This window comes from Pyrgilauda ruficollis, unplaced genomic scaffold (assembly GCF_017590135.1).
Source record: "Pyrgilauda ruficollis isolate IOZ18807 unplaced genomic scaffold, ASM1759013v1 scaffold6, whole genome shotgun sequence".
NCBI classification, from domain to species: Eukaryota; Metazoa; Chordata; class Aves; order Passeriformes; family Passeridae; genus Pyrgilauda; species Pyrgilauda ruficollis.
This window is the reverse complement of record NW_024527710.1, coordinates 4,098,784-4,110,340: the sequence shown is the minus strand read 5'-3', so window position 1 is coordinate 4,110,340 and position 11,557 is coordinate 4,098,784. Positions and strand designations below refer to the sequence as shown.

Below are 11,557 nucleotides of genomic sequence, written 5' to 3'. Positions count from 1 at the left end.
CCGGCCCGAGGCCGGGTCCGCCCGTCCCGCCGCGGGTGAGGAGCTGCTGCGGGCGAGAGGGCCGCGCGCAGTGCGGAGCAGCGACAGGGAAGAACCAAGGCTTAGAAATGTCTCTCTCTCCCCGGTACGTTATGAAACTACACACACACGTGTACGTAGCATCTCCCAAACATCATAAAACTCGGCGCTTTCTTGGGAAAACTGGGCTAACTGGTTACCTTTCTTGGGCTTTGGCCTTTCTGGAGGGAATAAAGTGTCAAAATTGTAAGAAATTATCTCATGCCTAAGTTTACCACTTATAAGGAAAAAAATGAGATTTTCCAGATTTCTTAAGGCATTCAATAAACTCACAGAATCTGCATTTTTAAGGTTCCCTTTCACAATCAGGATGGAGACTTACTCAATTTGTAAATGAAAAAGTTCCCTTCAATCAACCTCTCATCATCACCAAATTTGATTATTCAGTTAGATATATATATATATATATATATGCAATGTCTTTACAGCTTACTTTTCCTGCTCTTATAAATCTTTATAGAACTGGTTTGCCTTAATATCAACACCATTGTAATTATTGTTTACATCATTGCATATCATTGTTTAAGAGAAAGGCCGTACCACTCAAATTAATTTTTTATGCTAAGTCCCATTATGATTCTGCAGAGCTGAAAGAACCCACAAATCAGATTTTACAAGGGTCTGATATGACCTACTGTCAAATACATTTCTTGCTCAAAAATGTTCAATAATACAGATAAATATTTTTGAAAGAACTGTACAAGCCAGTGAGAAAATAAGCAAGTCTTCATTGTTTCTTTTTAATGTGGATACTAAAAGGTTCTCTGATGTGTCAATAAGAATCACAAAGATAACAACTACGGGCAGAATGCAGATATAAAATGGGATATATTTGCATATCATTACCATATGTATTGTGTTATCTATATAATCATTGCATATATTCATAGAAAAAGAAAGAGTAAGAGCTGATTGAAGAGAACTAATTTCATAGAACAAACTAGAACACTCTTCTTGGATGTAGAAATACTCTGACGAGGCCAGAACAATACAGCAAAATTAAGAAACAAGTCCCAGCAATTATTTTAGATCCTAAATAAGACACAAAAAAAAATGAACACTTTTTAAAAAAATTTTTTTAATGCTTCTTGAGAATTCTAGTGGTCTCCAAATGCAGTCCTCTGGCAGAGAGGACATCTGCAAGCATGCACTGGAGGGCAGCAGATCCCAACCTCTGCTATGTCATGAGGAGCTTAAAAAGGGGAAAAAAGAAACTTTAGCCTACTATTGGCCTTTTGTTCCATTGATGTATGTATGACTTATGTACAAAGCTGTCAGGGGGTAGTCCATGAACTGTGATACTCCCCAGGCTTCTGCATCATCCTAGGCCCATGATACAGACAGCTGAAGGGATGTTGGGAAGATTCTCCTGGTGCATCCTCAGATGATGAAACAAGCACTGTTTGAGTCCTTGCCCTCAGTGCTGCGCAGTGTTCACCAGGCCAGCAGAGATGGTCTGCTGAGTGCAGGAGGTTTTGAGTATTTTCTGCTCCAGCTGGCACTGACATTTCCTCTCTTGCAAGACTGTGACTCTTGTAGGTGTTACAGAATCTTTTGAGCATGTGAGTTAATGGGATCCACTGCAGTTTAACTCACATGGCAAAGACAGCAGTGTCTGTTCATTTAGTTATAATTCTGTAGCCTCTGGTGCAACAGGTTTGGTTTAAATTTCAACAGAAGTAATATGAAAACCATATAAGAGGTCCAACATCTGCAACAATCAAAGTCTGCTGTAGTTGTGGACAGCTATGAAAATTGTAGTTGCTACCTATATGCAGTAGCAATTTTTCAAATTCTTCCCCCAGAAGGACAATTTTTTTAATGTAATGGTATTTTGTGCTTTAAGCAGGAAATCCTCACCTTGCATATCAGTCAGATGATCTTGAAGGAGGCCTGTCTCATCAGTGATAGAGAAACTGAGTAAGCAGTCCAGCCTTCCTACACTTTGAGCAGTATGTAGGTCCAAAACTTCTGTTTCAAAAATCACTAACTTAAAAGAATTTTACAAGTTTTGGCACGGCAGGGAAAACAGGAGGAACACTGAGCCTAATGATTAAATACATTGTCTGATGAATACAGCATTCAACAGTTTTCATAAACTTACATCAGTCCTGAAACCCAGGGGTCAGCTAAAGTAATAAATTTAGGTGTGGTGAGGCATTTGCTTTTTTTAGATTTATCTTTCATACGTAAAAATGTTATCTATTTCTATATTTTAAAAGTAACTTTGCCATCACCCAAATTTAACTTTCCTGACCTTTTTTAAGGACTCCAAGTATCTTGTACTGAGGTTCCGTTTGGAAGCATCTCACTCATTTTGTAACTGCTTAATAATGCCTCCTCAATTTTTGATAGAAGTCTACCATGGCAGCTTCAGATATTCCCATTCATTAGAAGCAAGAATTAGTGCATTTTTAGTCTAATTTCTTTTCATATAATCAAGCTCCATTTTTCTTTTTTTTAATATGAAAGGAGGTCAGGAGTTTCTACACTTCAAAACTGATTAGTGAGGCAGTTCAATTGAAGAGGACAAAATTACTTGGCAGAATTTGGGTGCCCAAGCACACTATTAACAGTCCATAAAAAATCAGCTGACTTCAGCTGTGTTTTGTCCATCAGAGTTTTCTACCCTAGCTGCAGTAGATAGGACTCTAATAAACCTGTATCTTGGTCAAATCAAAGTAGAGATGTAAACCATAAAATCTAAATCAGCTTTCCCTTGGTATATAGCCAATACTTTCCAAAATGGTATTACACAAGTCATAAAAATAAAACATTATATGTGGCAGTTCCAAAAGGCAGGTATGTGTGGTAATTTCCTTTTTATATGAATTTAAGGCCCTAAAGATTTTTTTTGTTTACAAGAAAAAGCATTTAATTACTGACGGGACATACAAGTCTTTGTCACAGACTTGTTTACTAACAAGAAATGGACAAAAGCCTATTTTTCTCATTACAAAGTCAACTGGACAGCAGATGAGAGAATCTCTTTGCTCACAATTCATCTTCTTAGTGTCTTCCTCTATTGCTTTGCTCCCTCAGAATTGCACAGCTATGCTTTTCAAGCCCTGCTTCTCAAGCAGAAGCACAGAAAGGCAGGCTGGTGTCTGCAGCAGCTCGGTGTCCTGTACTCGTGCCTGTGCAGTGGGTTAGGCAGGACACCCACACACCTCTCAGCCATGGATAATTTGGAGTCTCTCGGGTGGGAGGGACCATCCTTACCCCCAGCCCATGGCCCTGCTGCCACTTCACAGTCTGCCATGGTGTGGCTGCAAGCCCTGCTCAAGAAAGAGTGTGAATCTTGTCTTTTGCAAACCCTTATTTGAGGAGATGAGGAATTAGTGTGCCATCTTGAAAAGAATGCAGGATAATACAGATAAAGAAGTACAGCCCAAATATCTCACGAGCCCAGCTTTATTCCTAAAGGCTGAGTCCTGCCAGCATCTGGATTGGAGAAGAGGATGTGACTCTGCTCCCACACTGTGTGACTCACACTGGATTGCATAAGGGAAGTCTAGGAAGCTGGAAATACTTCAGAGAGAATTTCCCATACTACTCAGAGTATGGAGTATTAAACAAATGCATAGGATTTTTCAGTCATTTGGGGTGAGCTGTATGACACGTATCTGACTACATTGTTTTGTGGTTACACATTCCAAATATATGCCAAGGAACTCCCCATAACCGGTTGTGCTGTAAGCATTTATTTTGATTCTCATTAAAAAATAATGAGTTTTTCTTTTCTTTCCTGGTAGGCTGCACTGTTACAATTTGCTTATCAGATAGTAGTTACTGTATAAGCTTGGCACTGTTTAAAAAAAGGCATAATAGCCAATTAATGTGATCCTGGAATTCAGATTATACTTGCTTTATTGCCTCTAAAGATCTAATCTTAGAAGGTGCTGAGAGGACTCCAATTTTAAATGACCTCATACATTTTTAATGAAAGTGTGAGAAAGAAAATTGAATGCAACTGCAGAGTGAAGTGGGTGTTGGAAAGCTCTAGCATTTCTTAGCAGTAGCCACAAACAATTAGTTTATTATTTGGATATTTTTAATACCACCAATGCTGATCTTATATTGTGTCTATGTATCTTTGACTGCATTATAAAATTAATATTTTTATATTGTGAGGGTTTGTGGACAAAATTAGCTTCTTCCCCCTGTAGAATCATGCCATTAATAAAAATGAAAGAGGGTATGACAATGGAAGTATGTTCTGACAAATTCCAGAGGTACCTTCCCTGTATTTGAATTGAGGTAAAGATACTTTGGTATAATAGACCTTCTTGTCTTATTTTTCCCATGCTCTCTAGAAAACATAAAGCAAGTTTCTGTTGAGACATAGCAGAGACACTTTCTTCTTATGGGTTCCTCAAGTTAGCAGAAAATGATTGTGTGACATTTTTTTCTGGCACGGGCTTCAAATATTAGAGAACTGATGTGTACATGCTCTGGGGGGATATTTGGAATAATTTTTTCAGATAAATCACTGAACAGTCTCAAAATACACATTTAGAAAGAAGGCTGAAGGGAATGAGGCGATGATCCAAATTAAATGTGTGCTGAAAGACAAATAATTTGCCTTTGGTCTTTTGATCTAACAGCTTCCCTGAGCATCTGAGACTGCAAGGTGAGGAGCAGATACTGGTTTTTTGTAAGAGTAAGTTAAATGGTAAAGAGCCTATGCTGATAGATCCCAAATGGAGTGTTTCAAAATGATACAAAGCGAAACCTTGTAACTAAAAGTGTTTAACTGATCCACTTAATTTGGATAACCCCAAAGTGGGGAGAAATATCACACTAAACCAGGCTGCAGACCTGAGGCAGCAGCAGCTTCTGATGAAAAATTAGCTGGGGACTATAATCAGCAACATGAGAAAACCTGAAGGGAGTGACCCTCTTGGGCTGTCTGAGTTGAAATCAGGGCTGCATGTCTGAGGCCTAACAAGTAAAGGAACAATGATGACATTAAACAACACAGTCAGGAGTTCCCTACTGGGGGACTTCTGATTTCTAGCAAGCATAAAGTTGTCCCCAGACAAGTGCTGAATTCAAGAAATTCAAGACTTTGCAAGAATGCTGAGCAAACAGAAGTAGGCATTTATGGAATATTTACTAGGTGTAAATTTCTCACCCCTGTGCAAGGTGAATGAAATGTAAAAAATAAGATAGTATAAGTGAAAGAGGCCTAGGATAGTTGAGAGAAACCAGGATCTGCATAAGAATACACTGAAGTGTATTCCTGCAGAAAATTGTGTGATGTAGTGTTTCAAGTGCTAGATTCTTAATTGCATTTTTTGTGGCTTGTACTTGCAATGGAGTACAATGGAGTCAAAGCATTTTTTGAGCAATAGGAGTGAATGGTATTTGAATATTAAGGCACTGATTTTTTATTATTTGTCAGTAGCATTCTAGCAGACATACAGCAATTATTAGTAATGCGGTATTAAGTGTCAAATGTGAGCTGATAATGCCTATATGGCTGCTAGAGCCAAAAAACATTTATTTTGTGTTGAAAGATCTTGGAAGACAAATACTCATCTTATGCTGTCTACTTGGAGTCCATCTTAGAAATTCCTTGGAAAGTCTCAGACAGAGACTTTACCAATAACCAACAAGATGCAAGGATCACCAGGAGGCAAAAATTCAATACCATTGACACGACACAGAGAATCCGATTCTTCAGCATGAAAAAACAAGACAATGACTGGAAAACAACCTGCTTAGAAAAGCATTGCTTATGCCACCTTATGCAGTTGAGTTTGCTTTTTTATTTCCTTTTCCTTTTGTTGTTACTCAGAATGCCTCCTTAATCCTCACATTCTGGTTTCTTTATTCAAGCCCTATATTTCTTCTCCAAACTCTTTGAATACATTTTTTTTCCATGTGAAATATTTCTCATATGATATTTTCTAACTAGACCTTCTGTGTGCTTAGCACAGGCTTTGTTTTGAGCACAGATCAAGAACCACCTATCTATTTCCTGTTTTATAATGGTGGCTTATTCCAATTAACCTCATTATGGCTTTCAGCACTCTTACCTGTTCTACCTTTCAACAGTGAGTACCACCTTGATCCAATCTTTTGACATTTCTTCTGTGGAACAGAAAAAGTCTCTGTCTCTCTGTCTGCCTTTTCAAAGTAAATTTCACGAATGGGGAATTTTGTTTTAGAATTATATCTGTATTTTCTACTCCCCTTCTTCTGTCTTCAGCTTATTTATCTTCTTCCTATGTTTTGAAGTTCACTAAAAGCCTTCATTCAGTAGAATATGTGAACAGAATCTTTGTTCAGTAAAATGCTTAACTATGTTTTTCAATGGTGTTCTTACAAATGAGTAAGGAGCACGTGTACTACTGCACTGGGACCAGTTCCTGTCCTTGGGAAGGGCAAGAATTAAGCACAGTCTTATTCACGTATCTCTGCAGTTCTGTCTCCCCTTCCTTCTAACACCCTCAGCTGAGGACAATATTGCAACCACTGAATGACTTGAAGGCAAGACAGCTGTATCTGAATATAGTAGCTTCCATCAACCCCTGTAAAATGTCATACTCTGGTTATTGCAAGGAGTTTGGAACAGATGGCCAGGTAGGAAGTGTGGCACTCAATTAAAACTCACTGTAGCACCAACTTAGTTTTCAGAGAGTCACAAGAGGTGCAGGCAATTCTTTTTAACTGTCCTTTTTTTTTTTTTTTTTTTTTTTTCTGCATGGCCCTATATATTTACACACTAGAAAGAAATGCCTGATGATTTAGGTATAAGGTATTTTTATATATTCTTCTAATTTCATCTGGCATAAAGCTGTCAGGGTTTTGGAGGGAATATGAAATGTCAGACCCTGAGACTCCCAGGGGTCTGAGACTTTCACATATCTATGGCTTTGAGATACTCCTGTCTTGAGAAGTATACTGATATTTCTGTCCAGTTGATACTAGATTAAATTTTTATGATTATCCTATTCATGAATTATTTTGAGCTTTGCTAGTTTCGCACTGTCCCGCGCAGTCTGGGAGGAGCAGGGTCCTTGTCGGAGCGAGAGGCGGAGGGAGGCGCGCAGGTCCCTCCGGGCAGGCAGAGTGTGACTGCCCGCAGGACCGGCAGAGGGAAGTGTTGTTCTAAAATACCCGCCCCTGCAGGAGAGCCTTTGCTGGTCACTGCCAGCCACGCTGGTGCACCAGGAATCAACGATCTGGAGAGTAAGGAACATGTGATTTATAAATTGTCAGAAGACAAAGAAGCTTTAGCAAATGCCAAAAGAAGCAAGTGAGATAATAATCAGGATGTTCCAAGGAATTAAATGGAATTATATGAATAACTATGAAGCTGACATATTTTTTACTCTCTTAAGGAGAATAAATGGTAGTATGGAGTTTAGGAGTTAAAGAGTTGTGGTTGGATTGTGAAAGGCAGCTATAGCCTTTCATATGGAAGGACAGGATCCTGAGAATCAGATAGGCAGAAATGCACTTGGTGATCACAAGGCAAGTTGTCATAGGGTGCTTTATTTACAGAACAGGCTTAGCTTCAGATAATGCTGCCAGCATGATCACTGATCAAGATGCTGCTGCTCCTGCAACCCCAAGCACTGCTGGAGGGTTAAAAGACAAGAGAAATATCATCTCTGTAATATTAAAAAGAATTTCCAATAGAAAATGTTTTAAAGTGAAATTTTTAATGTATTGCCCTTTTAAATATACAGCACTTTCCTATGTCGCTTTCCCTTTCTTACTACATGGGATTTCCCAAAATTGTACAAGTGAAGGGGTTGAAGCAGATGCTCTGGATAGCCAATAGTCACACTGAGCATAACATTTTGAATCATTATTTTATATATATATATATATATATTTTCAAAGTTGTGTTTGTGACATCTAAATAGCAAGTTAAAAATGATCAGGGGATGGCAGGATGTGTGAAAGGAAGCTCAACTTTCACAGTATTGTCAAGCTGTTGTTTTTCAGTATCTTATAGATGGCTGTCACAAGCAAATAGAATGGGTGTTGGAGCTTGAAGGACATGTTCCAAATAAAGTTTGAAAAAGAGTGGAAGAAATTAATCCTGAAATAATTGTCACTAAGCTAACCTTAAAGATGAGCTTGATTGGCTACGTATACAGTGAGTAGCTGCCCAGCTAAAACAGTGCTGGTTTTGAGTAAGATGTTAACAAAATATTTCCTTTGCTCAGAGATCAGTGTGGTGTGACTGACGGATTGAGTCTTCCCCTTGTGCTTCCCTATGAGCTACTCAGTATCACAGTAAAGAACTAAACCTAGATAACTGTGCTGCAATCTTCAGCTCAAGCAATTATGAATCTTGTGAACATTAACTTCCGTGTTCTGACTTAATTCAGTCTTGGTTCTATAATTTAGTCAAACATGAATTTGTCTTCCTAGTATATTGCTGACAAAAAGAAAATACGGCAGATCCTGGAGAAAGACTTTTCATTTTTGTGTTAGTAGAAAGCAAGATTATAAAACAGATGTACTTTTATTTATTTTGCTCACGGAAGGGGGAAATAGTCCCCGTAAAACCGATTAAATAATTCCTCAGGGAAACCCTAATAGAGCAGAAAATTTGTCTCGATGATACAGCCAGCTAAGGAGGCGGCAGGTCATGAGACAAAAGGGAATTGGTCTCCTGGGAAGAGACTGGCCTGCTCTCTGCTGTTTACCAAACCTCACCAATGACTCTTGGAGCGGTAATTGCAGACAATGCCACGATGTTGACATCTTTGTGGTGACAGTAGCTGTTTCTCTGAGGTTAGATTACTATCAGCGTACATACCCTAAGTAGAAACTGTCAGCCTAAAACAAATACATTCCCTGCTAGGCTACCACCGGGACTGCAAACTAGAAAAACAGTCTTTTATTTTTTTTTCAACACACCTCTTCATTGGTATTTCTACAAGTTTGGATTAAAAAGTGCGGTTCCCTTTTATTTTAATTGGTTTCACTTTTGGCTCCAGTGCAATGCTTGTACTTCCTCACAAGCATTATATATTTTAATGTCTCTTTTAAATTGAAACTAACACTACTGGCTATATGTGTACTGAGTACATGTTTGAAAACTGTGAATATAATTTGAAAATTATTAGCTTTTGTAACATTTAGTGTCTTTGCTATTTAAAATGAAGATGGTTTTGTATAGCTGCAGAGAAAAGGATTTTTGTGTTTCACGGAGGAAAAGCAATATTTTGAAAATAGTCCCTCTTCCCACGAAATTGATGACTGGACAGAGAATAAACATTCCCATAGCAGAGCCAGTGTAAGGAGTGTAATTATACTGTAAATAGAGTTTAGATAGATCCTTGCAACGGCGTTACTACTAATGAAAATATGTCAGGACAATTACTTGAATAGATTGAGCTGTTTGCACGACTAAGAGGAGGGAGACAGAACCCATTTGTCCCAGTTTTTGTAGAAATCTAGGTAGGAATTAAAATTTTCCTTCAGGCTTTCATGCATTTGCCCAGCAGAACTGGCCTCTTCAGACATCTGGAGAAGGGAGCTGCAATGCCCACCAGAGGAGGTGCAGTAGGAAAGTCAAATGAATTATGACTTTTTAAAAACGTTGTGATTATTTGTGAACTTTATAATATCGGTATCAGGTTTTTAGTGGAACTAAGAGCCATAGAAGAGTCTGGCCGCACCGACTTTTGACTGTTCCTGTCAGAAAGGGTGGCCGGCGCTGGGTGTCCCTGGCCCCGGAAGGAGACCCCCGGTGCAGCAGGACCTACGCAGCGGCGGTGCCGCGGCCGGGGCGGGAGCTCATCCCGAACGCACCCGCGCGGTACCGCTCCCCGGCATCCCCGGCATCCCCAGCCCCGCTCCTTCCGCCCGCCCCCAGCGGGGCTCGGGGCCGCTCCGGGATCCGCACCCTGTCCCTACCGAAGCCTCCGCTGGGATTACATTTCCTTTCGCGAGTGTCACCGTGTCTATTTTTATTTGCTAACGGCCGGCGACAATGGCTTTCTCACTTCCTCCACCTCTTCCAACGGCTCGGGTTATTTAAAAGCCGGCACGCAGAGGGGGGTTGCTGCCTGCGGGCCGGCACGGCCGCGGCGCCGCACCGAGGGGCTCTGAGGCTGCCGGGCGCTCCCCGCTCTGCCGGCAGGGGCTGTCAGGCGGCTCCGCAGGTGAGCGGCGGGGCCGGGCCGGGGCCGAGCGCGGCGCTTTTGTCCGCCGCAGCTCCCCCGCCCCGGCCCGTCAGCGGCGCCGCCGGCCGCGCCCCATTGGCTGCGCGGGCGGTAACGTGACAGCGGCGGGGCCCGCCCCAGACGCGCCGGTTGGAGCCGGTGCCTCGCGCTGCGCCGCCGGCTACCGCGCGGACGGAGCGCGCGGACTCAGCGCCGCTGCGCGGGCGGGCCGGGGGGCGGCGGCGGCAGGTAAGGGAGGGGCGGCTGCCGCTGACAGGTGCCCCGCGGCCCCGGCGTGCGAGGGAGGCACGGGCGGAAGGAGGGGGAGCGGCGCGGAGCGCGGCTTTCCGAGGGCAGCTCTCCCAGTCCCCGCTTTTCCTGGGGTTGCCCCTCCGCCAGCGGAGCGGGAGGGCGCTGCCGTCCCGCGGGGTGCCCGGCGCCGCTCGTCGGATGACCCAGTGAGTCTGCGCCCTTGCCTCAGCGGGGCCGCTCACCTGCCCTGGCCTCGCGGGCTGGCCGAGGCAGAGAGGGACCGGGCGTGGGGCGCCGAGCGGGTCTGTGGCCGCCCCGGGGCCCGCGGGCGGAGCTCGGCGAAAACCGCTCTGCGGTTTGCGTAACCGATATCTGCGCGTGTCCTCGAGTGACCCGGGCGCTACAGGTCGCCTGGGGCCGCTCTCCGCCGCCCCGGGCTCGCCCGGCCGGGCAGCAGCTGCCACCCTTCGGCCCCGGGAGTGCAGGCGGCACCTGCCCTCGAGCAGGGGCCAGGCGGGAGCCAAGTGCCAGTCTCCCCGCAAGGGAGAAAAGAGTTAACTCAGTGAGGCCTGACAGTTCTGCGTGTCGAACAAGAACCGTCCTGTTTGTCGTGTTCTTCCTTTCTCCTGCCTGGCCAGTGCGTTTCTCGTCCCAGCTAGTCAGGGGTCTTGTAGCAGCCTCTCTTTGCGCCCTGGCTGAGTTGTGCAAGTGGCGTCAGGCTGACTTTGTGCCCATCTTCACAGGGAAACTGTGGCAGCTTCCTGGCTTTGGGTCAGAATTTGGCCGTAGTGAATGCTGCAGTTGACTAGTTATGTAGGAGTGATTAAAGCAGACTTCCCTAAAGCTTAATTTTATATTAAGTATGTAATTAATTATGCTGGTAAAGTAAGCTGGCTTTGAATTGGCCCCTAATGCGGTCATTCAAAACTATACCTGTGAGGTAGTTCTCAAACAAGCTAGAAGCGATGTGGTTTGTTATGGTTTCAAGTGTTCATGCTATATCTTCGGCTGACTCTGCTTTCTTTGTTTGCTGAAAGGATAAGGTAAGGCATCAATTGTTTCAGTTGTGTTGGATTTTTTTCTTAAGT

The 11,557-nt window shown here is 42.9% G+C and overlaps 1 protein-coding gene across 4 annotated transcripts in view; it reads left to right on the top strand.

Moving 5' to 3' along the window:
• The first annotated feature begins 54 nt into the window (after nt 1–54).
• LRRC8B (leucine rich repeat containing 8 VRAC subunit B) overlaps nt 55–11,557 on the top strand; it is a 30,699-nt gene continuing 19,196 nt past the window's right edge. Inside the window, exon 1 of one of the 4 annotated variants that reach the window (XM_041483171.1) lies at nt 55–124. The gene's annotated coding sequence lies outside the window, so the exon portion shown is untranslated. Of the gene's footprint in view, nt 125–10,340; nt 10,467–10,529; nt 10,676–11,458; nt 11,513–11,557 lie in introns of those variants that run through there. The other 3 variants (XM_041483169.1, XM_041483170.1, XM_041483172.1) reach the window with 3 other exon arrangements.